Source organism: Lithobates pipiens, unplaced genomic scaffold, assembly GCF_037356315.1.
Source record: "Lithobates pipiens isolate NorthernLeopardFrog02 unplaced genomic scaffold, aLitPip1_a1.2 Scaffold_10, whole genome shotgun sequence".
Lineage (NCBI taxonomy): Eukaryota > Metazoa > Chordata > Amphibia > Anura > Ranidae > Lithobates > Lithobates pipiens.
In genome coordinates this window covers 165,326,450-165,353,392 of record NW_027507686.1, presented here as the reverse complement: position 1 = coordinate 165,353,392, position 26,943 = coordinate 165,326,450, and the positions used below count along the sequence as shown (strand labels likewise).

The 26,943-nt window shown below is 45.9% G+C and overlaps 2 non-coding genes across 2 annotated transcripts; both read left to right on the top strand.

The window, feature by feature from the left end:
* Nucleotides 1-3,138: 3,138 nt before the first annotated feature.
* On the top strand, nucleotides 3,139-3,211 carry TRNAT-UGU (transfer RNA threonine (anticodon UGU)). The gene has a single exon. It is a non-coding gene; the product is annotated as a tRNA-Thr (tRNA).
* Nucleotides 3,212-25,091: 21,880 nt separating this feature from the next.
* Nucleotides 25,092-25,164, top strand: TRNAT-UGU (transfer RNA threonine (anticodon UGU)). The gene has a single exon. It is a non-coding gene; the product is annotated as a tRNA-Thr (tRNA).
* Nucleotides 25,165-26,943: the final 1,779 nt, after the last annotated feature.

Genomic DNA, 26,943 nt, shown 5'->3' with positions numbered 1-26,943 from the left:
GCTGGTGTCAGTGCTGTATATCGCAGTGCTGGTGTGAGTGCTTTATGTCACGCTGCTGATGTCAGTGCTCTCTATCACGGTGCTGGTGTCAGTGCTGTATATCACGGTGCTAGTGTCAGTGCTTTATGTCATGCTGCTGATGTCAGTGCTCTCTATCATGGTGCTGGTGTCAGATCACTCTATCACGGTGCAGGTGTCATTGCTGTATGTCACGCTGCTGATGTTAGTGCTGTATATCACGGTGCTGGTGTCAGTGCTGTATATCACGGTGCTGGTGTCAGTGCTTTATGTCACGCTGCTGATGTCAGTGCTCTCTATCACGGTGCTGGTGTCAGATCACTCTATCACGGTGCAGGTGTCATTGCTGTATGTCACGCTGCTGATGTCAGTGCTCTCTATCATGGTGCTGGTGTCAGATCACTCTATCACGGTGCAGGTGTCATCGCTGTATGTCACGCTGCTGGTGATCATCTTCTGCACCCTCTTCTTTGCCTACCCTGACCTTCCCTCTCCTCCATTGCCTTCATGCGCTCCACAGTCCTGAATTGTCACAACAATTTCACATATAAAAAAAGAATGCTTGTAGTTGTCGATCCCAGATTCACCTCATACATGTGTTATGTCATTGGCCATGTGGTGGGACTAGGTTTGCACAGCTAGTAATTATTTTGTGGCTGCAAATTTGACCTGTAGGTTTGCAAAGTTCGCCTCCCATTGAAGACAATGGGGCCCGCCGCGAACGTTACGGTTCGCGAACTATCGGCCTTGTTCGTGGTCCGCGTTTGCGAATCGTCCGTCGGAAGTTCGTCCATCACTACTTAGAAACACTAATTATGGGACACATTAAACCTCTTGATCGCCCCCTAGTGTTAACCCCTTCCCTGCCAGTGACATTTACACATTAATCAGTGCATTTTTATTGCTCTGATCGCTGTATAAATATCAATGGTCCCAAAAATGTGTCAAAAGTGTCCTATCTGTCCACTGTAATGTCGCAGTACCACTAAAAATCGCAGATCACTGCCATTACTAGTAAAAAATAATAATAATAAAAATAGCATAAATCTTTCCCATAGTTTGTAGATGCTATAACTTTTGTGCAAATCAATCAATATCCGCTTATTGCGATTTATTTTTACCAAAAATATGTAGAAGAATATATCTTGGCCTAAACTGATGAAGAAATTTGTTTTTTAAAAAACATTTTTGGGGATATTTATTATAGCAAAAAGTAAAAAAAAAAAATTTTCCCCAAAATTGTTGCTCTTTTTTTGTTTATAGCGCAAAAAATAAAAACCGCAGAGGTGATCAAATACCACCAATAGAAAGCTCTATTTGAGGGAAAAAGGATGTCATTTGAGTACAACGTCGCACGACCGCACAATTGTCAGTTAACGTGATGCAGTGCTGTATCTCAAAAAATGGCCTGGTCATTAAGCAGCTAAATCTTCTGGTCTGTAAGTGGTTAAACACCACCAAAAAAAAGGCTCTATTTGTGTGAAAAAATGAAATAATTTCCTATGAGAACAATTCTCATTTAAAGTGCTGAAAGCTGTAAACTGACCCGGGCAGGAAGGAGGTAAAAGTGCCCAGTAGGCAAGTGGTTAACAGGAGTCAGCTGATGAACATCTATAATCCTATAGAGGAAAATAGTAAATTATTGCATATATTAAAGGAGGTGCAGTGCTTTGAACTATATATCAAACAATAAAACTGGGTAATCAGTTTCAAATCACAACTTCCTGTGTCAAAATGAAAACATATTCAATTTGTGTATATTGTAATCATAAATATTCACATAAACTACTTTGTAATTGTTAGTCTAATAAAGTGCTCCCAGTAACATCTTCTTTGAGCATTCCATAAAAATCTATGTGCTCCATTAAGTGAATAATGCCCCATACACACGGTCGGACATTCCGACCACAAAATTCGTCTGATTTTTTCAGACGGATTTTGGCCGAAACTTGTGTTGCATACACACGGTCGCACAAAGTTGTCGGAAAATCCGATCGTTCTGAACAAGGTGACGTCAAACACGTACGTCGCGACTATAAACGGGCCAGTAGCCAATAGCTTTCATCTCTCAGTTTATTCTGAGCATGCGTGGCACTTTGTCCATCGGAATAATCTACACACAATCGGAATATATGCGATCGGATTTTGGTGTCGGAAAATTTTAGATCCTGTTCTCAAACTTTGTGCGTCGGAAAATCCGACAGAAAAAGTCAGATGGAGCCCACACACGGTCGGATTTTCTGACAACATGATTCAATCGCACATTTTCCGTCGGTAAATCCGACCCTGTGTATGGGGCATAAGAGTCTCGGTGAGTGACAAGATACTTATCGGATGCAGTGTGACCCCTTATATCACAAGATGCACTTCATCTGTGTAGATCTCTGGTCTACAAAACCTCCACATTTATTAACGTTCATGGTGGCATGGAGCAAACTGGAGTCTGGATCGGGTACTGAACTGGTGGAGAGCCAGAGGTTTTGAAGACCAGAGATAAATACAGATAAAGCACACTGAGACCTTCTTATAATATAAGGGTCACAGTGAATCTGGCAAGCGTTTTATTCTCTTGGGGTGTGAGGAGCACTAACAAGCCACAAGCAAGGGACTTTTATTTTCTTTGTGGAGCACTTTTTTTTTTTTATGGACTGATCACAGAAGATGTAAATGTGCATTAGAGACTGGACACAAAGAAACCCATCCGCCCCCCCCCCCCCCCCCCAAGGAAAAAAAGCACAGTGATGGGTCAAATTCTCTATTACTCTGCTGTATCCTCCTATCAGCATGCTCCTTGTTGAACCGATTGACTGTTTGTTCTTCCTTTCACACTTCTTCACTGCTATATAGGGATTAAAAGAGGCTGATACCAGGTCAAACTCAGCTATTTACACTGTTTACATTTAAAACTATGTTTAATGATTTATTAATAATCCCAGTGCTATATTATTTGTGTGTAAACCTGGGGTTTAGCTTTGAGTCCATGTTAACTCCACAATTTGCTTATTTGTTAAGCAGTTACAAGCTGGTTTAAAAAAATAAATAAATTGTGTAGCTACTCACTCAATACAGTCAGAGAAAATCTCATGTATGACAAATAAGGGTGTGGACTTTTTGTTCACTGGCTCCATAGCTCAGGGGTTAGAGCACTGGTCTTGTAAACCAGGGGTCGCGAGTTCAAATCTCGCTGGGGCCTAGCTTACAATTTTTTTCCTCTCAATGTAACTCCCCACTGTTTTCTTGGAAGTTTTCCAATGTAAAGTTTACAGCTATGGGCTAAAAATTATTGAAATTCAATGCAGAAATTATTTTAAATTTTGATCATAGATACACTAAAGTTTCCAACTGAAGCTTCTAGGTTTTACTTTTAATTTCCATCTGTAGCTCATCTTCACCTCCCAGCATTGATCTGATAGCCTGCTAGGGCTATATCTCTAAATCTCAAATCTCTAAACCCTGATGGGTTTACTTCCTCTTTCATTCCCTGCAAAGGTAAAGCATAATGGACTACTATGCATCGCATAGTAATCCATTATGTGTCACTTACCTGACACAGGAGCCAGCAAAGTCATCACTGTCTCCTGTAGTCCGGCGCATCCATCTTCTCGGTGGGTCTTCGCTGCTCCGCCACTGTCATTCGGCGAAGCCGTCACTCCCACGCATGCGCACGGGAGCCACCACGCGCGGCATATTCGCCGTTTACGGTGCCGCGCTCAGTGCGCCTGCGCGCTGCTGTCTACAGTGCATGCGCCGTAGACAGCGGTGCCTGTCTTTTGGCAAATATCTCCTAAACCGTGTAGGTTTAGGAGATATTTCTTGGACCTACAGGTAAGACTTGACCACTGGGCACTTAAACACCCTTAATAACCAGACCAATTTTCAGCTTTCGGTGCTCTCACATTTTGAATGACAATTACTCAGTTATGCAACACTGGACCTATATTAAATTTTTGTCCTTTTTTCACACAAATGGAGCTTTCTTTTGGTGGTATTTAATCACCGCTGGGTTTTTTTTTTTTTATGCTATAAAAGAAAAAATACAGAAAATTCTGTAAAAAAATGAATTTTTCTTTGTTTCTGTTAAAAAATTTAGCAGATTAGTAATTTTTTCTTCATAAATTTTGGCCAAAATTTATACTACTACATATATTTGGTAAAAATAAGTACAAATTGGTGGATATTATTTGGGCATCTCTCTCCTACATGTAAAAATCATCATTTATTTGCTAGAAAATTACATAGAATCCCAAAACATTATATATGTTTTTTTAGCAAACACCCTGGAGAATACAATGATGGTCGTTGCAACTTTTTATCTTGCACGGTATTTGCGCAGCAATTTTTCGAATGCTTTTTTTTGGAAAAAAAACAGTTTTGTGCTTAAAAAAAAAAAACACAGTAAAGTTAGCCCAATTTTTACATAATGTGAAAGATGAAGTTATGCTGAGTAAATAGATACCTAACATGTCACTCTTCAAAATTGCACACGCTCGTGGAATGGCGCCAAACGTCGCTACTTAAAAATCCCCAAAGGCGACAATTTAATTTTTTTTTACTGGTTATATGTTTTGAGTTACAGAGAAGGTCTAGGGCTAGAATTATTGTTCTCGCTCTAACGTTCGCAACGATACCTCACATGTGTGGTTTGAACACCGTTTTCATATGTGGGCAGGACTTACGTATGCGTTCGCTTCTGCATGCGAGCACATGGGGAAAGGGGCGCTTTAAAAAAAAAAAAAAATTATTGTTCATTTTACTTTATTTATTTTAGTTTGACATTTTTTTCCCCAAAAATAAATTTTTTGATCACTTTTATCTCTATTACAAGGATTGTAAACCTCCCTTGTAATAAGAATATGGCATGACAGGTCCTCTTTACAGTGAGATATGGGGTCAATAAGACCCCTCATCTCACCTCTAAGCTGGGAAGCCTGAAAAAAAAAAAAGATTCTGGCTTTGATCGTATTGGCGAGTCGGTAGAAGCACCGGAGGGCGGCGGGAGGGAGGGGGATGTCTATGGCTGGGTATTGCAGGGTATCACCGACTATGCCTGGGTATCTCAGAGTATGGCTGGGTATCTCAGAGTATGGCTGGGTGTCTCAGAGTATGGCGTTGCAGAGTATTGCGTTGCAGAGCATTGCAGAGTGTTGGAGGGTATTGGCGGGTGTTGCAGAGCATTGCAGAGTGTTGCAGGGTATTGCAGAGTGTTGCAGGGTATTGGCGGGTGTTGCAGAGCATTGCAGAGTGTTGCAGGGTATTGGCGGGTGTTGCAGAGCATTGCAGAGTGTTGCAGGGTATTGCAGAGTGTTGCAGGGTATTGCAGAGTAATGGCAGGGTATTGCAGAGTGTTGCAGGGTATTGCAGAGTAATGGCAGGGTATTGCAAAGTGTTGCAGGGTATTGCAGAGTGTTGCAGGGTATTGCAGAGTATTGCAGAGTAATGGCAGGGTATTGCAGAGTATTGAAGGGTATTGCAGAGTAATGGCAGGGTATTGCAGAGTATTGCAGGGTATTGGCGGGTGTTGCAGAGCATTGCAGAGTGTTGCAGGGTATTGGTGGGTGTTGCAGGGCATTGCAGAGTGTTGCAGGGCATTGCAGAGTGTTGCAGGGTATTGGGTGTTGCAGAGCATTGCAGAGTGTTGCAGAGTATTGGCGGGTGTTGCAGAGCATTGCAGAGTGTTGCAGGGTATTTGCGGGTGTTGCAGAGCATTGCAGAGTGTTGCAGGGTATTGCAGAGTGTTGCAGGGTATTGCAGAGTAATGGCAGGGTATTGCAGAGTGTTGCAGGGTATTGCAGAGTGTTGCAGGGTATTGCAGAGTAATGGCAGGGTATTGCAAAGTGTTGCAGGGTATTGCAGAGTGTTGCAGGGTATTGCAGAGTATTGCAGAGTAATGGCAGGGTATTGCAGAGTATTGAAGGGTATTGCAGAGTATTGCAGAGTAATGGCAGGGTATTGCAGAGTGTTGCAGGATATTGCAGAGTATTGCAGAGTATTGGCAGGGAATTGAGGGGTTAATTTTCGGTGAGCAGCGATGTGGGCACTGCAGATGCAGCCCACATCGCTGCTGACACCGATCTCTTCCCCCTCCGCTGTACCGATCGGCGGTCACGGATGCTCTCGAGTGCGCGCCCCAGGGGGCGCGCGAGAGCGGAATTCTGGGAGGACGTCATATGATGTCCTCCCAGAGTTAAACAACCGCCCTGTAGCCGTCATTCGGCTATGGGCCGGTTGTTAAGTGGTTAATCTAGGCTTACCTGTAGGTCAAAGTGTGTTGTAAGGGTTTACAACCACTTTAAGTATATGTACTGTATTTGATCATTGTTAGCCTGGTGACAGTTCTACTTTAAAGAACATTTTCACTTTAAAAACAAAATTCCCCCCAGCCCCCATTAACTCACAGAGCTGATTTATGTAATGTAAAGTAGTGAGTGTACACTTTGTATAACAGTGTAAATTTGCTGTCCCCTTAAAATAACTCAACACTGCCATTAATGTCTAAACCGCTGGCAACAAAAATGAGTACACCCCTAAGTGAAAATGTCAAAATTGGGCTCAATTAGCCATTTTCCCTCCCCGGTGTCATGTGACTCCTTAGTGTTACAAGGTCTTAGGTGTGAATAGGGAGCGGGTGTGTTAAATTTGGTGTTATCTCTCTCACTCTCTCATACTGGTCACTGGAAGTTCAGCATGGCACCTCATGGCAAAGAACTCTCTTAAGTTTTAAAAAAATAATAATTGTTGCTCCACATAAAGATGGCCTAGGCTATAAGAAGATTGCCAAGACCCTGAAACTGAGCTACAGCACGGTGACAAAGACCATACAGCGGTTTAACAGGATAGGTTCCACTCAGAACAGGCCTCGCCAAGGTCGCCCAAAGAAGTTGAGTGCACATGCTCAGCGTCATATACAGAGGTTGTCTTTGGAAAATAGAGTGCTGCCAGCATTGCTGCAGAGGTTGAAGGGGTGGTGGGGGGGGGGGCATTCTCAAATGGAAGGTGGAGGAGCGCAAGGTCTCCAACATCCACCGACCTTGTCATGTCGTCATGGAGGAATGGAAGAGAACTCCAGTGGCAACCTGTGAAGCTCTGGTGAACTCCATGCCCAAGAGGGTTAAGCCAGTGCTGGAAAATAATGGTGGCCACACAAAATATAGACACTTTGGGCCCAATTTGGACATTTTTACTTAGGGGTGTACTCACTTTTGTTGCCAGCGATTTAGAGATTAATGGTTGTGTGTTGAGTTATTTTGAGGGGACAACACATTTACACTGTTATACAAGCTGTACACTCACTACTTTACATTGTAGCAAAGTGTAATTTCTTCAGTGTTGTCACATGAAAAGATATAATAAAACATTTACAAAAATGTGAGGGCTGTACTCTCTTTTGTGAGATACTGTATGTTTAGGGCAGTGTCTGCAAAGTAGTAAGATTAAAACAGAAGTATGGGCTATGGGGAAAAAGAAAACATCATACTCACCTAGGTGGATGCAGCATTGATCCAATGCTGCATCTGTCCTCTGCTGGCTCTGAAAACATTGCAATCACTCAGTTCTCCCCCTCTGTTCTGAGCAGAGAGCTGTGATTGTCAGTCACTGGCTCTCTGCTCCTCCAGCACTCACTGGAGTGCTGAGCTGTGGAGGGGGCAGAAGTGGCTGGCTCAGGCTCTTGGTGGATTGCTGAGAGGCTGAAACAGGCTTCTTGGTGAATCCCAACCATATGGTCTGGATTTTTTCAGAGCCTGGAATGGCTCTGTGCCGTGAGCCGACAGCAGGCTGCAGCCCTCTATCAGTTGTAAATGGGCCACAGGAGTACAGAATGAACTACACTGCTGTAAACCATAGGAGACATATAGCCAAAATAGCTTTGGCTATACTTCTCCTTTAATGGAGGAACCAGGTTGGAAGGAATGTTGTATATGAGAAATATCCTTTTTTCTGAAGAAAAAAAAAGTTATCACTCTTGGCTTCTAGATCTTGCTCCTGGGTTAAACTCTTGTCCAAGACAATATCTGAATAAGGTTTTATAGTTTTTTTTTTTTTTTTATATTTGTGTGCATTTCCTTAAACTTCACACATACACAGTGGCTTAAAAAGGAATTCATACCCCTTTTCATTTTCCACATTTTGCCTTGTTACAGCAAAAACATAAATGTATTTAATACCCCACGTGTGTAAATTAATCTCAGTATAAATACAGCTGTTCAATCCATCATCTGAAAATGGAAAGAGTATGGCACAACTGTGGAGCATTAATTTAACAGGACAGAGAAGATTAATCAGAGAAGCAGCCAAGAAGGCCCAGGTTACTCTGGAGGAGCTGCAGAGATCCTCAGCTCAGGTGGGAGAATCTGTCTAGAGGACAATTAGTCGTGCACTCCACAAATCTGGCCTTTATGGAAGAATAGCAAGAAGAAAGCCCTTGTTGAAAGAAAGCCATAAGAAGTCCTGTTTGCAAGAAGCCATGTGGGGGACACAGAAAATATGTGGAAGAAGGTGCTCTGGTCAGATGCGTCCAAAATTGAACTTTTTGGCGTAAAAGCAAAACGCCATCTGTGATGGAAAATGAACACTGCACATCACCCTGAACACATCATCCCAACCGTGAAACATGGTGGTGGCAGCATCATGTTGTGAAGAAGATTTTCTTCAGCAGGGACAGGGAAGCTGGTCAGAGTTGTTAGGAAGATAGATGGAGCCAAATATGGAGAAATCTTAGAAGAAAACCTGTTAGAGTCTGAAAAAGACTTGAGACTGGGACAGAGGTTCACCTTCCAGCAGGACAATGACCCTAAACATACAGCCAGAGCTTAAATGGAATTGTTTAGATCAAAGCATATTAATGTATTAGAATGGCCCTGGCAAAGTCCAGACCTAAATCTAATTGAGAATCTGTGGCAAGACTTGAAAATTGCTGTTCACAGATGCTCTCCATCCAATCTAACAGAGCATGGGCTATTTTCAGGGCCGTCTTTAACGCAGGGCAAATGGGGCACCTGCCCTGGGCCCAATCTTTGTAGGGGGGCCCCACGCTGCTACCCATGAATTGGGGCCCCGATTAAGGTTTTGCAGAGTGCACAGAGGACACGGGAGGCTGTATTCCCGTGTTAGCCATCTGAGAGGGGGGGCCTGGCCAGGAGCTCCACTGACGCTCTGACCCCGCCCCCACCCCATGCAGCCTGTATGCAGAGCGGCTGTAGTGAGAGCCAGTATCGGAGTGGGAGCGTCAGTGGAGCCCCCGGACCTCTATATTGCCCAGCCAGTATAGAGGGGGTGGGGCCGGGAGCTCCACTGACACTCCCACTCCGATCATTGGCTCTCACTACAGCCACTCTGTTCCAAGCATACAGGCTGAACAGGGGCGGGGTCAGAGCTTCAGTGGAGCTCCCGGCGCCACCCCCTCTCAGCTGGCTAGCACGGGAATACAGCCTCCCGTGACCTAGTGTTAGGTACCACAGATATTGGGGTGCCTTGGTGGGACTCTGTGGCTTACGCATGCATTTGCAAATGTGTGCAGACTAAACCCCTGTTTTTAACGCATACTGTTAGACTGGTTATTTAGTTGTCTGTGGGCTGGTGGTAAGTAAAGCTTAGTTTTTTCCTCGGTTTATCCTTGGGTTTGTTTGTATCTGTTGTTAGCCTTCCAAGCTTCTTACTGCGATAGCCAGCTTTAGGTGTGAGCGGGTGGCGTCTTTTTGTGTCACAGGTTGTGTTTTTTGGTCAGGCATCTCACTGACACCTGTGTTGCCATTGTGCTGGGTGTTCAGTGTGCTCCTGTACCCTTAAGCCCTTGTACACATGGTCGGAGAATCTGTAGGAATGAGTCTTAACGGACCGTGTCGTTAGATAATCCGACTGTGTGTGGTATGCATCGGACTAATTCTGTCCGAATCTCCGTCCGACCCAATTTTCCAACATGTTGGAAATATTTCCCGACCACCTGGGCCAGACGGACCTAATCCGATCATGTGTAGAGCATTTTCATCGGACCAAGTGCCACGCATGCTCAGATCAAATTCCTACATCAAAGCTATTGGCTACTAGCCTGAATGTAGTCCCATCTTAACGAAATTACGTCATCACGTTCTGAAAGATCGGATTTTTCGCCAACTTGGCCCGACCATGTGTATGCAACAGTTTCGGACACAATCCGTCGGAATAAATCCGACGGGCAAAATCCGATGGATTTGGTTGGCAAAATCTCCGACCGTGTGTACGTGGGCTAAGAAGGGATGGCTCCTCTTCAGTCCACCTGCTCTCACCTATCCATCAGAATGCATGTGCCTCCACTGTGGGGACACTTATATGTTAGTGTTAGGTACCACAGATATTGGGGTGCCTTGGCGGAGCTCTGTGGCTTATGCATGCATTTGCAAATGTGTGCAGATTAAACCCCTGTTTTTAACGTAATGTTTAATGTTGTTAGACAGGTTATTTGGTTGTCTGTGGGCTGGTGGTAAGTAAAGCTTGTTTTTTTTCCTCGGCTTATCCTTGGGTTTGTATCTGTGCACTCTGCAAAGCCGTCATCGGGGCCCCAATTCACAGATAGCAGCGCGGGCCCCCCTACAAAGCATCAATGGAGCTCCCAGCTGTTGTAGTGAGAGCAGAGAATGGAAGGCCCGCCCACACACCTCTAAATGTATGTAGTGAGTTTGGCTGGCCATTTATGTCCTTACACCCATAAAATGCCTGACTGCTTAAACCCAGAGCTGTGTTATTCAACTGTAAAGCTGTGCATTGCTGAAAGTTCTCTGACCATAACCTGTATAATGTCCCCAGTCTCTGATTGTCTCCTGCAGTATGTCCCCAGTCTCTGTCTTCTGCAGTATGTCCCCAGTCTCTGATTGTCTCCTGCAGTATGTTCGCAGTCTCTTAAGGTCTCCTGCAGTATGTTCGCAGTCTCTTAAGGTCTCCTGCAGTATGTCCGCAGTCTCTTAAGGTCTCCTGCAGTATGTCCGCAGTCTCTTAAGGTCTCCTGCAGTATGTCTGCAGTCTCTTAAGGTCTCCTGCAGTATGTCCGCAGTCTCTTAAGGTCTCCTGCAGTATGTCCCCAGTCTCTGTCTCCTGCAGTATGTCTCCAGTCTCTGTCTCCTGCAGTATCTCCCCAGTCTCTGTCTCCTGCAGTATGTCCCCAGTCTCTGTCTCCTGCAGTATGTCCCCAGTCTCTGTCTCCTGCAGTATGTCCCCAGTCTATGTCTCCTGCAGTATGTCCCCAGTCTCTGATTGTCTCCTGCAGTATGTCCCCAGTCTCTTAATGTCTCCTGCAGTATGTCCCCAGTCTCTTAAGGTCTCCTGCAGTATGTCAGCAGTCTCTTAAGGTCTCCTGCAGTATGTCTGCAGTCTCTTAAGGTCTCCTGCAGTATGTCCGCAGTCTCTGTCTCCTGCAGTATGTCCGCAGTCTCTGTCTCCTGCAGTATGTCCGCAGTCTCTGTCTCCTGCAGTATGTCAGCAGTCTCTGATTGTCTCCTGCAGTATGTCCCCAGTCTCTGTCTCCTGCAGTATGTCCCCAGTCTCTGTCTCCTGCAGTATGTCCCCAGTCTCTGATTGTCTCCTGCAGTATGTCCCCAGTCTCTGATTGTCTCCTGCAGTATGTCCCCAGTCTCTGATTGTCTCCTGCAGTATGTCCCCAGTCTCTTAAGGTCTCCTGCAGTATGTCCCCAGTCTCTTAAGGTCTCCTTCAGTATGTCCCAAGTCTCTTAAGGTCTCCTGCAGTATGTCAGCAGTCTCTTAAGGTCTCCTGCAGTATGTCTGCAGTCTCTTAAGATCTCCTGCAGTATGTCTGCAGTCTCTTAAGGTCTCCTGCAGTATGTCCGCAGTCTCTGTCTCCTGCAGTATGTCCGCAGTCTCTGTCTCCTGCAGTATGTCCGCAGTCTCTGTCTCCTGCAGTATGTCTGCAGTCTCTGTCTCCTGCAGTATGTCCGCAGTCTCTGATTGTCTCCTGCAGTATGTGCACAGTCTCTGATCGTCTCCTGCAGTATGTGCGCAATCTCTAGTAATCTCCTGCAGTATGTCCCCAGTCTCTGTCTCCTGCAGTATGTTCGCAGTCTCTTAAGGTCTCCTGCAGTATGTCCGCAGTCTCTGTCTCCTGAAGTATGTCCGCAGTCTCTGTCTCCTGCAGTATGTCCGCAGTCTCTGTCTCCTGCAGTATGTCCGCAGTCTCTGTCTCCTGCAGTATGTCCGCAGTCTCTGTCTCCTGCAGTATGTCCGCAGTCTCTGATTGTCTCCTGCAGTATGTTCGCAGTCTCTGATCGTCTCCTGCAGTATGTGCGCAGTCTCTAGTAATCTCCTGCAGTATGTCCCCAGTCTCTGTCTCCTGCAGTATGTTCACAGTCTCCTAAGGTCTCCTGCAGTATGTCCGCAGTCTCTGTCTCCTGCAGTATGTCCGCAGTCTCTGATTGTCTCCTGCAGTATGTGCGCAGTCTCTGATCGTCTCCTGCAGTATGTGCGCAGTCTCTAGTAATCTCCTGCAGTATGTCCCCAGTCTCTGTCTCCTGCAGTATGTTCGCAGTCTCTTAAGGTCTCCTGCAGTATGTCCGCAGTCTCTGTCTCCTGCAGTATGTCCGCAGTCTCTGATTGTCTCCTGCAGTATGTGCGCAGTCTCTGATCGTCTCCTGCAGTATGTGCGCAGTCTCTAGTAATCTCCTGCAGTATGTCCCCAGTCTCTGTCTCCTGCAGTATGTTCGCAGTCTCTTAAGGTCTCCTGCAGTATGTCCGCAGTCTCTGTCTCCTGCAGTATATCCACAGTCTCTGTCTCCTGCTGTATGTCTGCAGTCTCTGATTGTCTCCTGCAGTATGTGCGCAGTCTCTGATCGTCTCCTGCAGTATTTGCGCAGTCTCTAGTAATCTCCTGCAGTATGTCCCCAGTCTCTGTCTCCTGCAGTATGTTCGCAGTCTCTGATCATCTCCTGCAGTATGTGAGCAGTCTCTAGTAATCTCCTGCAGTATGTCCCCAGTCTCTGTCTACTGCAGTATGTTCTCGTTCTCTTAAGGTCTCCTGCAGTATGTTCGCAGTCTCTTAAGGTCCCCTGCAGTATGTTCGCAGACACTTAAGGTCTCCTGCAGTATGTTCGCAGACTCTTAAGGTCTCCTGCAGTATGTCCCCAGTCTCTGATTGTCTCCTGCAGTATGTCCCCAGTCTCTGATTGTCTCTTGCAGTATGTCCCCAGTCTCTGATTGTCTCCTACAGTATTTCCCCAGTCTCTGTCTCCTGCAGTATGTCCCCAGTCTCTGATTGTCTCTTGCAGTATGTCCCCAGTCTCTGATTGTCTCTTGCAGTATGTCCCCAGTCTCTGATTGTCTCCTACAGTATGTCCCCAGTCTCTGTCTCCTGCAGTATGTCCCCAGTCTCTGTCTCCTGCAGTGTGTCCCCAGTCTCTGTCTCCTGCAGTATGTCCCCAGTCTCTGTCTCCTGCAGTGTGTCCCCAGTCTCTGTCTCCTGCAGTATGTCCCCAGTCTCTGTCTCCTGCAGTGTGTCCCCAGTCTCTGTCTCCTGCAGTATGTCTGCAGTGTCTCTGATTGTCTCCTGCAGTATGTTCGCAGTCTGGTAATCTCATGCAGTATGTCCGCAGTCTCTGGTAATCTCCTGTAGTATGTCCGCAGTCTCTGGTAATCTATTGCAGTATGTCCGCAGTCTCTGATTGTCTCCTGCAGTGTATTAATATTCTCCTTTACTTGCTCACTTATTTAGAATTGCTCCACTGTTCAGTAAGAGGTAATGATGTGCATTAACCTGTAGCAACCAATCAGCGAACAGTAGTGATCTGCTTTAATCTCTAGCAGCCAATCAGTAACTGGTAATCATGTGCATTAAAAAAGAGAAAAGAAAAATCGTGCTACAGACTATAAATCAAAGAAAGTTTCAAATCCCGTGAGTGCTGCAGTTCTATTACATACATACCAAAATATATATATTTAAAAAAACGAAACCAAAAAGAACCGGGCTCTCTAAATACACACACCTCCCACATGATATAAGTGTCCCAACCGGGGAACCATGTATGTAAAAAAATATAAAAATAATAAATGAATGCAGTGCAAAGTGATTAAACAATCATAATAAACGTGACTACCAATAGCCCATAATTACAATTGTGAATTGAATATGAACTTGTATATAAACTACTGTTCCAAAAGTTAGAAAAAGAGCCTAAATACACATGTAAATAAATAATCAAAAGTGTCCTTAACCACTTGCTTACTGGGCACTTAAACCCCCCTCAGTCCCAGACCAATTTTCAGCTTTCAGCGCTGATGCACTTTGAGTGACAATTGCGCGGTCATACAACACTGTACCCAAATGAAATTTTTATCATTTTTTTCCCACAAATAGAGCTTTCTTTTGGTGGTATTTAGTTACAGCTCGGAGTTTTATTTTTTGCTAAACAAACAAAAAAAGATGCAAAAAAAAAAAAAAATCATGTTTTAATAGTTTTTGCAAACGGGTCATTTTTCTCCTTCATTGAAGTGCGCTGATTAGGCGGCACTGATAGGCTGCATTGGTGGGCACTGATGGGCTGCATTGGTGGGCACTGATGGGCTGCATTGGTGGGCACTGATAGGCTGCACCGGTGGGCACTGATAGGCATAGTTAAGGCGGCACTAATAGGCACAGATAAGGCGGCACCGATGGGCACAGATAAGGCGGCACTGATGGGCAAAGATGGGCACAGATAAGGTGGCACGGATGGGTGGCACGGATAAGTGGCACGGATGGGTGGCACGGATGGGCACTGATAGGTACCACAGATAGATGGGACTGATGGGCACTGATAGGTGGCTCTGATAGGTGGCACTGCTGGGCACTGATGGGCGGCACTGCTGGGCACTGATGGGCGGCACTGCTGGGCACTGATGGGCGGCACTGGGGTGCAGCACCTTTAAGGCAGATTGGGTGGCACTGTGGGTGGCACTGTGGGTGGCACTGTGGGCACTATGGGCACTGACGGGGGGCACTGACGGGGGGCACTTACTTTTGCTTTTATTTTACTTCAGGATGGCACTGCGGGAGGCAGGTGGGCACAGGCAGGTGGCAGGTGGTCCCTTGTATTGATGGCCGTGATCGGGACTGATGTCCCGATCACGGCCGCCGGTGATCGGCTTTTTTTTTCTCTCCTCGCGCTGTCAGCGCGAGGAGGAATAATAGCCGATTACCGTCTCCGTTCTATCACATGATCAGCTGTCATTGGCTGACAGCTGATCACGTGATAAGGGGTCGGGATCGACCCCTTACACGGATCGGTGATCAGGCGAGTCTCACGGACTCGCCGATCACAGAGCGCGCCGCGCGCGCCCCTCAGGGGGCGCGCAGGCCGCTCGTAACCGGGACCACGTCAATAGACATAGTCCCGGAAATGTAGGTCCGCGCTAATGCCGTCATTTGGCAATAGCGCGGATCTGAAGTGGTTAACCACTACAATACAGGGCACTTTCGCCCCCTTCCTTCCCAGCCCAATTTTCAGCTTTCATCGCTCTAGCGCTTTCAGTGACAATTGCGCGGTCATGCTACGCTGTACCCAAATGAAATTGTTATCATTTTGTTCGCACAAATAGAGCTTTATTTTGGTGGTATTTATTCACGACTCCGTTTTTTATTTTTTGCGATATAAGCGCAAAAAAGCGGAAATTTGGAAAAAAAACAATATTTTCTTTTTTCTATTTTAAAAGAAATCCAATAAAATCTAATTTTGTCATAAATTTAAGCCAAAATGTATTCTGCTACATGTTTTTGGTAAAAAAAATTCCGTTAAGTGTATAATAATTGGTTTGTGTGATCAGGGACATATGTACGCAAATGATCATGTACATATGTGTGCAGGTGATCACGTACATATGTGTACAGATAATCATTGGGACATGTGATTTTAGTGGGACATATGTGGGGGACATGTTTTTATTATTAGGGACATGTGTTTTTATTTTTTGGGGACATGTGTGTTATGGGGACATGTGTGTTATGGGGACATATGTGGGGACTGTGTTTACACTGTGTGGTGTGTTGTGTGTTTACACTAGACTGAAGATCAGTGAGTAAAAAGCTGTAAAAAACAGCTCATACTCACTGATCATCAGCCGGCTGCAGCAATCTGCTCTCCTCTCCTCAGCGATGACTTCTGTGTGAGGAGAGGAGGAGCCGATTGCCTAGCAACCGGCTGTTTGTTTACATCACATGACGGCCGTGATTGGACACGGCCGTCATGTGATCAGGAGGGCCAATCACAGAGCCCTCCTGCCGATCTGAGATGCGCCGTGTTCCTGTGACACGGGCTTATCGGATCGCGCCGCTGCGTGGGCACGCGCGCGATCCCGCTCCTCCTGATGGACGTTCCTGAACGTCCTATCAGGAGTAGACGGCTCCCACCCGGCCGTATATGTGCATTGGCCGGGTGGGAAGTGGTTAATAACAGTTGAGTGTGTTCTTATATGATAGTCCTCAAAACAGATCCAACTTATGAAGTCAATTATTATCAGATGCCAAACACCACGTGTTAATTATAGTGTCCAAACAATGATTCCTTGCTTCATATTCCCAAATTGTGAAACATGCCACAGTGCACCACCACCAAAGGTCAAGATTGGCTCCTTACCAGATGTCAAAAATTAATTTGCATATCAAAGGATCAGGCCAAGCTATATATACTCCTCAATCCTCCAAAGCTCCACCCTCCTTCAGGGTCATGGTTCAAAGGGGCTCCAGTTTGTATAAATGACAGAATCCACCATAAAAAAGGGAGAGAAAGGCGCTCCAATAGTGTAAAATTGCTTATTTAATGAAAATCAAAAACTAAAAAAAACACACTTACAATCAAGCAGTGAGATATGGCATAAACAAGTGGGAAGCGTCGGCCGTACGCAGATCTCCACAGGTCTCTCCTTCTCCAGCTGATACAGTTCACAAGACAATAAACAGCATGTCACACCGCCCAACACGTTTCGTGATACTTCATGCCGTCTCGGGGCACTTTTTGGTTTAATCATGTGCATTAACCTCTAGCAACCAATTGGCAAGCATAAATGATGTGTTGTAACCTCTAGCAACCAGCCAGTGAGTAGTAAGGATAGACTGTAACCTCTGGCAAACAATTGCAATCACTGCGTGATCTGCTGCAGTAAACTGATTTTGAAACTACCTGCTATTTTTTGTATGTCTCAGAATGGAGGGGGGGGGGGCAAGAAAATGTTTGCCCAGGGCCCAATCAAAATTAATGATGGCCCTGGCTATTTTGAAAAGAAGAATGGGCAAAAATGTCACTCTCTAGATGTACAAAGCTGTTAGAGATATCCCCAAAAAGACTCGATGCTGTAATTTCAGCGAAAGGTGGTTCTACAAAGTATTGACTCGGGGGGGGGGGGGGGGGGGGGCTGAATACAAATGTACGTCGCACTTTTCACATATTTATTTGTTAAAAAAAAACCTTTATCAATTTTCTTCCACTTCATAATTACCGCTGTCTGTTGGTCTATCACATAAAATCCCAATAAAATACAAGCTTTAAGTTTTTTTGGTTGTAACATGACAAAACATGGAACATTTCAAGGGGTATGAACACTTTTTCAAGACACTGTAGGTAGAAAGATAGAGATAGTGTGTGAGTGTGAGTGTATACATATATATATATATCTATACAAACACACACAGTGCCTTCAAAAAGTATTCATACCCCTTGAAATTTTCCAAATTTTGTCATGTTACAAAATGTTATCTCTATCTATATTGTGTACACACACAACTATATGGGCAAGTGCAACATCAGAGTGGAATAGTCTGTGTTTAGGCTCCAGACGGCTGAACAATGATGATGAAGGGAACGATGGATAGCATCCAAACATCCAGACCACTGTCAAGACACCAGCCTGGTGAGATGGAGGATATGCCATAGAAATCCCGCACTCTGCCCTGACCGTACCCCAGATGATGTTAACCCTGGAGCTGCGTAAACCAAAATACATTTTGAAGTAACCAATTCTTCCTAAGCTAGCCCCAACAGGGCTACCCATAAGGTTGCCACCTCATCCCTTTAAACCCAAACACAGGTTCTGAGGCTAATTAAATGCAGATAAGGCACCAAGTGAGTTTAATTACCACCTTAATCAGCCACAGAACCTGTGTAATTCATATGTGTTCGGGTTTAAAGGGATGAGGTGGCAACTCTAGTTACCCACCTCAGTAAAATACCTCACCACCAGGAAAAAGAAACCCTGCTGACAGGTGGGAGCCATGGAGATACAGAAGCCCCCAGCTGTCGCTGGCAAGCTCACAAATCCTCCTCCCATATATATTTAAAAAAGCATAAAACAAATGAATTAAAGGTTTTTGCCAGTGCTTGGGAAACTGCAGAGATGCCTAAGCGGGCTCACAGCTACCCTCACAGTCCCACTGTAGGGCAGTTTTACCCAGTGCGCAACATAAATATTAAATTAAATATTTAATAATAAATAGAATAGAAAATTTTAAAAATGAATTTGCCATAGTAAGAGGACATAATAAAACAATTAAAAATGCTAAACAATGTATTCGGTTCATAGATTCATTATCATATCTTAGTTCATTTTCCATTTTGAGATGAAAATAAATTGCAGGCATTCAAATAAATATGTCTATTCTTTCCTAAACTAACTGGGCAACAAAACAAAATGTGTATATATATATATTTTTTTTTTACCGCGTACCATTATATTTTATATTTTACCAAAAATTGGGTCTTACTTTGTGTTTTTGTGCATTAAAATTCATTAACCTGTATTTTTTCTAGAAAAATTGTGTTTGAAAAACTGCTGCACAAATATCATGTGACATAAAAATATGCTGCGTCTACCATTTTATTCTCCAGGGTCTTTGCTTAAAAATATTTACATAATGTTTGTGGATGCTAAATAAGTTTATAGCAACAAAAATTATATTTTTTTACATGTAGGAGAGGAATGTCAGAGTTGGCCTGGACTGGAAGGTGTTAATTGACATAAGCAGGACCCTTAATTTCACTTTTAACTATTTCCAGTCATAATGGCAAATTGTTTTGCAATAAGGTTTTGACTGTCCTGTATATCAGAGACCAGGGTTGTACAGAAGAGTTTATGAGCTGACTTAAGGCCCATACACACTATCAGACTTTTTGACAACAAACATGCAAATTAGCTGTTTTGGAGCAACATCCGACTGTGTGTACGCTCCATCGGACAAACTTTTTTGGTTTTCATCTGACTTTTGTTGGCTGTGCGAACGGACAAACTTTCTGGCAACAAAAGTCCGATGGAGCAAAGTCTGATCGTGTGTACAGAAAACCATAGGACTTTTGTACAAAGTACAAACAGGCATGCTCAGAACCAATGCAAAACATCAGACGACAATACAGAAGTTGACCAAAGGTGGCGGTAAAGAGCAGAAAAACCACATGATTTGGTGAAAGTTGGCTGAAAAAGTCCTGCTGTGTGTATGCAATACAAGTTCAGGGCCGACGCCCTTTGTACAAAAATCCAAGGGAAAGTTTGTACAAAGTCCTATCGTGTGTATGAGGCTTTATAGCTTGCATTGTAAAGCCTCATACACACGATAGGACTTTGTACAAACTTTCCCTTGGATTTTTGTACAAAGGGCGTCGGCCCTGAACTTGTATTGCATACACACAGCAGGACTTTTTCAGCCAACTTTCACAAAATCACGTGGTTTTTCTGCTCTTTACCGCCACCTTTGGTCAACTTCTGTAATGTTGTCTGATCTTTTGCATTGGTTCTGAGCATGCCTGTTTGTACTTTGTACAAAAGTCCTATGGTTTTCTGTACACACGATCAGACTTTGCTCCATCGGACTTTTGTTGCCAGAAAGTTTGTCCGTTCGCACAGCCAACAAAAGTCCGATGAAAACCAAAAAAGTTTGTCCGATGGAGCGTACACACGGTCGGACGTTGCTCCAAAACAGCTAATTTGCATGTTTGTTGTCAAAAAGTCTGATCGTGTGTATGGGCCTTTAGAAGAAGCAGTAAAGCACAACCATTGTGCAGCAAAGCGGGATACAAAGACTGATTATGTAGTGAGCAAATATGCCTGCCCTTATGTATGTATTTATATCATTACAAACTGTATATAAAAACAAAGTGATAAACACAATTTTTTTGTTAGCAATATTAGCAGCTGAGGTCTGTATATACATACGATGCTGTATCCCTATCTTGTAAAACTTACCCTTTCCTTTTTTTCCCATGTCCATTGCCTCTGCCCACACTTTCCTGTTTTTGGATGTTTGCTTACATTAGCAGGGTCCTATAGAGCCACTCGCTCATTCACATGGTCAGCTAAACTGGAGAGGTACAAACACAGACGATACTGATGCAGTGAAAGATGGGGCATGTAGTCCCAATGATTGCTGTCAGCTTTTAGTGACATTAGGAATGTACACTGCCCATATGGACGTGGCACACAGGAAGTTGTGAGATGCGGCTATAAAGTTATCAAAAAGTAAGTTATATACTGTACTTTGATATAAGCAATCTTTTCCAACGTAATTTTTAAAACCAGTGGCGGCCCAGTCATTAGTGGTGCGTGGGTGCCGCACCCCCCATCCATGTGTCCGCCCCCTGACCAACGCAGGGAGCTGGACACATGGATTCCAGTGGGAGGTGGGTGTTTTTTGTTTTTTTGAAGCACGTGATTAGAGCCAGAGGCTCTAATAGGCTTAATAAAAGGGTGGGCTCGGGGAGCAGAGCACTGCGTTCCAAGCCCACCCAGTTGTGTGAGAATAGCAAATTAATATTCCCTATTCTCAAACTGATCCTCCTCCTGGCCAATCAGGAAACTGAGACCCGTCACCCGATTGGCTAAAAAGTACAGGCGATCCTATTGGATGCCTAGGAGGAGGAGGGAGGAGATGCATGGTGGAAGCCACCATGATGCACAAGAGGAGGAGGAGACGCGATGGGAATTTGCTGCCCATAGGAGCCTTGCCAGACCTAGATGGGGTAAGTGCGCGGCTGTATTACCAACCGACAAACCGGGGGGTAGGGGGTGGGGGTACTTGGTGTTGGTGACCCAATCGACGGACCGCGGGGGGTGGTGACAGGGGGTTTGTTGTTACCCCCCCCCAAAATAAACGCACACTGTTTAAAACGATACAAATGTATTTGTGGGAGGAGTCTGAGAGACTATTTAACCCTCCTCCCCTGTCAGGGCCAGGGTTGGGGTTTTCTAGGTGGAGGCAGCTCACGGGGGAAGGGCTGTCCATCTATCCCCCACCACTCACTTCTCTGTGTTCATGCTGGTGGGGAGCGGGGGTGCGTTCTCCTGTCATGTTCCACCTCCACTCTCCCTGCCCGCCCTCTCCTCAGGTACTATGTTCCACGTGGCGGCCTGCCGATTCTTGGGGGAAGGGTGATCGGCCACCCCCAGCTCCTCTCTCTCCCCATGTGTGTAGTGCTCCGTTTGCCTGCCGATTCGTCCGGAGGGGGGGGGGCTCCACGTGGCGGCCGTCGGCTGATTCTCCCTGGGGGGAGGGTGTGATCGGCGGGGCTGCTGGGAGCCCGCCTGGTGATCGGACAGCCGCTGGATCCTCTCTCCCCTTGCTCATGTGGGGGGGGGGGGTGGTATCGGCCGGCCGGCTGCCTAAGTGTGCATCTCTCTGTGGGTCCTGGTGCTCGGAAGGGGGATGGGCTGTCACCCACCTGTTGCTCCTTTCCTCCCCGCAGCACAGACTGGCATCTCTGCTGCAGTGATGGAGGATCTCAGTCCACCCAGGTTGCTGCTTTGCTTGTTGGTTGTTTTCTTTGGTCGGTGTTATATTGAGGTCAGCCGGGTGTCTCTGTGGTAGCTTCCACCAGCAATTTTCTGTCGTGTCGTTCTGTCATAGCGTTTTCTGACAGCGTTTTCTGTCATAGCGTTTTTCCAGCGTTTTCTGTCATAGCGTTCTGCCAGCGTTTTCTGTCATAGCGTTCTGCCAGCATTTCTGTCATAGCGTTCTGCCAGCATTTCTGTCATAGTGTTCTGCCAGCTTTTTCTGTCATAGCCTTCTGCCAGCGTTTTCTGTCATAGCGTTCTGCCAGCGTTTTTCTGTCATAGCGTGCTGCCGGCGTTTTTCTGTCATAGCGTTCTGCCAGCGTTTTTCTGTCATAGCGTTCTGCCAGCGTTTTTCTGTCATAGCGTTCTGCCAGCGTTTCTGTCACAGCGTTCTGTCCAGCATTTTCTGTCACAACGTTCGGTCCAGCATTTTCTGTCACAACGTTCGGCCCAGTATTTTCTGTCATAGCGTTTGGTCCAGCATTCTCGGTCATAGCATTCTATCTAGCTTTTCTGTCATAGCGTTCTCTCCAGGTTTCGGTCATAGCATTTAGTCCAGCTTTTTCTGTCATAGCGTTCGGTCCAGTATTTCCGTCATAGCGCTCTGTCTAGCATGGCAGTCATAGTGTTTTTGCCCCTGGGTTCCTGTCATAGCATTCTGCCCGGTATGTCTGTCACAGCGTTTCTGCCCCTGGATTTCTGTCACAGCGTTTCTGCCCCTGGATTTCTGTCACAGCGTTTCTGCCCCTGGATTTCTGTCACAACGTTTCCGCCCCAGGTAATCTGTCACAGCGGTTCCGCCCCAGGTAATCTGGCATAGCGTTTCCGCCCCAGGTAATCTGTCATAGCGTTTCCACCCCAGGTAATCTGTCATAGCGTTTCCGCCCCAGGTAATCTGTCATAGCGTTTCCGCCCCAGGTTATCTGTCATAGCGTTTCCGCCCCAGGTATTCTGTCACAGTGTTCTGCCCCTGGAGTTCTGTCATAGCGTTCTGCCAGCATGTCTGTCATAGCGTTCTGCCCCGGGATTTTAGTCATATCATTCTACCCAGGTTAACTTTTAGCATTTCTGTCATGGCGTTGTCGTGACATTATTTCTGTCAGTATCTCTGTCATAGCGTTTCTGCCCAGCATTTCTGTCATAGTGTTTCAACCTCGGTGTTTGGCCTCAGAGTTCTCAGAAGGGCGTTGTTCACTTATAACATACTCTGGTAGGTTTGCCTTCATTGATTGTCATGTCTCATCGTATCTGTGTTCATGTTTGTACCGGGGTCAATTAGCTAGGGCTCGCACATAGGGATCTGTCACGTCTACAGATTCATACGGGCTGAGGTTTCGTTTGTTAATTGATTGTTGTCCACAATCTTCTCGCCCGTATACCATACGTCATACGATGCATTTTCATTCACCACATCCTTACGACTACCCACAACGGCCTGTGGGTACACTAGCCCTGAGTTTCCAGTTAATTACCTGTCTCTGCGCTGCAGGTTACTCGGGCTCCCTTGCCACTTACACAAAGGGGGGGGGGGGGTTCATGTAGGCGCAGTGGTCTTGACATTTCTGCTCATGTTTCATTCTTAGGTAGGCAGAGGGGCGTTGTTCTCATGTCTGATTGTCTGTCATTTGTCTAGTTTGTGTTTTAGGTTGGGCATCCATACCAATATCGACTGTGCTTGCACTCACTTCCTTCAGCCCGGGCGTTGTTGGGGGGGCTAGCGGATTGGTGCTGATATCGTTTCGCCACTGGGTTCACCCTTGGGTCAGAAGCAGTCGTCAATTTTCTTCAGTTGATGTCCTGTTGTGTTGAGGCCCTGGTTACCGCCCAGGGATGTATAGTCAGGGTGTGTCCTAGCCACGGTCCTTAGGTGGTAGGTTTTTTTTGGGCGACGTCCTCATGATTCTGGATTCCACTCTCAGCTCCGAGCTTGTGTCTAGGAGGTTGCCTGGAGTACTGCTCAGGGACATCGGTCCAGTCATCTTTGCTGATCCCCGGTCTGTTCCAGGTGGGGGGGGGGGGGGCTTCAGTCACTTGGGCATGGCTGTAACATGCCATGGGACTTATTTCCCTGGGTTGGAGTCTGACTCTCCTTCCTCGGTTAAGGATTCGGTCTTGGTTGATAGCTCTCAGGCTGAAGCATGACCTGTTCGCATCCGGTGGGACCAGTCTGTCTTGGTGTCTCCATGTTGATGATGCTTCTTGCCATGGCACCTACTCCATCACATCCATCGGGCAGCCAGCTTTTCCTCTCCTATCACTTGTATTTTTGGCACTCACCCTCTCACTTCCTCTTACCAAGTATGGGTAGGCCAGGGGAGGGGGTGTTTCACGGTGCTACTTCTGGTGTCCGTTGTAGGTATTTTCAGTCTGCTCAGCCATCCTCTTGCAGGGGTTCTTTGGTTAGCCCTTGCTCCCTTTTCCCCACGTATCCTCTCATTCACAAGCAGTTCATTCTCATGTCTGGGTTACCTTGGGTATCAGGCTCATCCTATTCTTCACGGGACGTTCAATTGGGTTTCCGTAGCTTGCAGGCTCTAAGGGGGTTCCTTCTCATCTCCAGGTCAGGAGTCGGTGGGTTCTACTCTCACAGCGGATACTTACTGGTTACTTACTGTTGGTGTTTGGACATACGTCATTTTATGGATGGGATCTTTACCTTCCCTTTTCCACCTAAACTTGTGTCTTTTTGCCCTCTTTTCAGGCATACTGACTATCCAGGCCATGGCACACCTCAGGCCTTGTTTCTTAAGTAATATTGCATTTCCCACTTGAAGACTCCGATTACAAATGTAAAAAAGATGATATAATCTCATGTCTATTAGGTGTATATCTAAGAAAAAAAAATCCAAAGATGATGCATTGCTTTTAATAAGATAAAAGTTGTATTTGTAATGTGAGAGGTGTGTTAAACCAGGCCAGTTCAGCAGGAATGGACTGAATTTTAATGTGTTTGTATCTCTCCATTCAACAGAAGCCGGTCTAACAACTGGCTTCTGTCAAACGGTCCAGCTAGTAGAGCAGCATTTAATCAGCAGGCTGTACCCAAAGGCTGCTGTGCTGATCAGTGGAGTCCCCGCTGTCAGAATACAATAGCGCAGTGGGGGAGATTCCTGCAACCACATCTCTTGCGTGGATGCAGGGATCTGTGAGGGGTTTTTTACATTCAACCCACCAGCTAAATGGTAAAAAAAAAATAAAAAGAATAAAACTGTGTGTATACCTAGATTACTGAACTATGATTTACATTACAGTTTCTATTTGCTGAAGGCTGGAAAAATCTCATGTATGACAAACATAGGTGTATACTTTTCTCCATAGGCTCCATAGCTCAGGGGTTAGAGCACTGGTCTTGTAAACCAGGGGTCGCGAGTTCAAATCTCGCTGGGGCCTTTTTCAATCTTTTCAACCACTTAAAGGATTGCCCTATGCATTAAGGTGAAAAAACATCTGACAGTGCCTGCGCCCCCAGCCCCCCCGCTTTACCTACCTCACCCCTCGAAAATCCCGCACTCGCCCCCGCCGTCCTTTCCACCGTTCAGCCTGGCCGCTGATTAGCTGGAGTGGATGGATGGAAAGCAGCGCAGCCATTGGCTCGCTCTGCTGTCAATCACATCCACTGACGCGGCGCGCCGGAGGCGGGGCCATGTGATACAGAGAGCTGCTATAGCCGCCGGCTGTATCATGGGAGCACGCCCGCAGATGCTTCTCACCATACGAGAGAGCTCGCATGAACGTGAGAATTGCCTGCGGGAGGAAGCCGAGAAAGCCGCCGAGGGACCCCAGAAGAGCAGGTTCGGGGCCACTCTGTGCAAAACAAGCTGCACAGTGGAGGTAAGTATAACATGTTTGTTATTTTAAAAAAAAAATTCACTTTACAATCCCTTTAAGGACCGAACCTCTTTCTGAGATTTGTTGTTTACAAGTTAAAGAGGGATTCCACCAAAAAAAAAAATATTAAAAGCCAGCAGCTATAAATACTACAGCTGCTGACTTTTAATAAATGGACACTCACCTGTCCCGGGTTCCAGCGATGCCGGCAGCCGAGGCCGATCGATCTCTCGGCTGCTGCCGCCACCATTCTAGGTGAGGGAATCAGGAAGTGAAGCGAATCGGCTTCACTTCCCGGTTCCCTACTGCGCATGCGCGAGTCGCGCCGCGCAATAGGAAATCTCCGCGCTGTCACTGGGACCCGTGTGTGTCCCAGCAGACAGCGCGGCAGGGCAGGAAATGGCGTAGACTCCCACGGGAGTCTATGCCCAGAAGTGGGTGTAAATACCTGTCTTTGACAGGTATCTCCATGCCCCTCCCCCCTGAAAGGTGTCAATTGTGACACCGGAGGGGGGGAGGGATCCGATCAGCGGAGGTTCCACTTTAGGGTGGGATCCCGCTTTAAAGACTTTTTTTTGCTAGAAAATTATTTATAACCCCCAAACATATATATATTTTTTATAACAATATCTCCTAACAGTGCAAGAATTTCTTCAATTGCTGGCTGTGATAGGGGGCAGTGTGGTGCATGATTCAGTGCATCACATGGCTCCCTTTTTTTTCTGCACAAACTTTATTTGGAGTGTACAAGACAGCACTTCATTCACGGAAATGTACAGCAGTGCGATGTGCTGCTTTGCTGTACTTTGCTGTGCGAATACATAGTTGCCAACTGTCCCGAATTTTCCGGGACATTCCTGGGATTAGGACATTTGTCGCGGAAAATGTCCCGGGAAATTCGGTTTGTCCCGGGAAATTGAATTTCCCATTTTTTTGCCGCCGGCCGCTACAGGTCGGTGGACGGTGGATGGGATGTCAGAGGGGGGGCCAGTCTGTGGATGGGATGTCATGTCAGAGGGGGCCAGTCTGTGGATGGGATGTCAGAGGGGGCCAGTCTGGATGTCAGAGGGGGCCAGTCTGTGGATGTCAGAGGGGCGCAGTCAGAGTATGGATGTCAGAGGGGCGCAGTGTCAGCAGCTTTTTGTTTTTATTATTTTCTCTATTTTTTAAAATTTTTTTGTTTATTATTTTCTTTAAATTATTTTTTCAAATATTTTTTTCACAGTGCTTTTTTTTTTGGGGGGGGGGGGGGGGGGGGGGTTGGGGCAGTTGACAGTGTTGGTAGGGCAGGGGGGTGGTGTCAGTAGTTTTTTATTTTATATTTTTTATCATTTTTGTTTA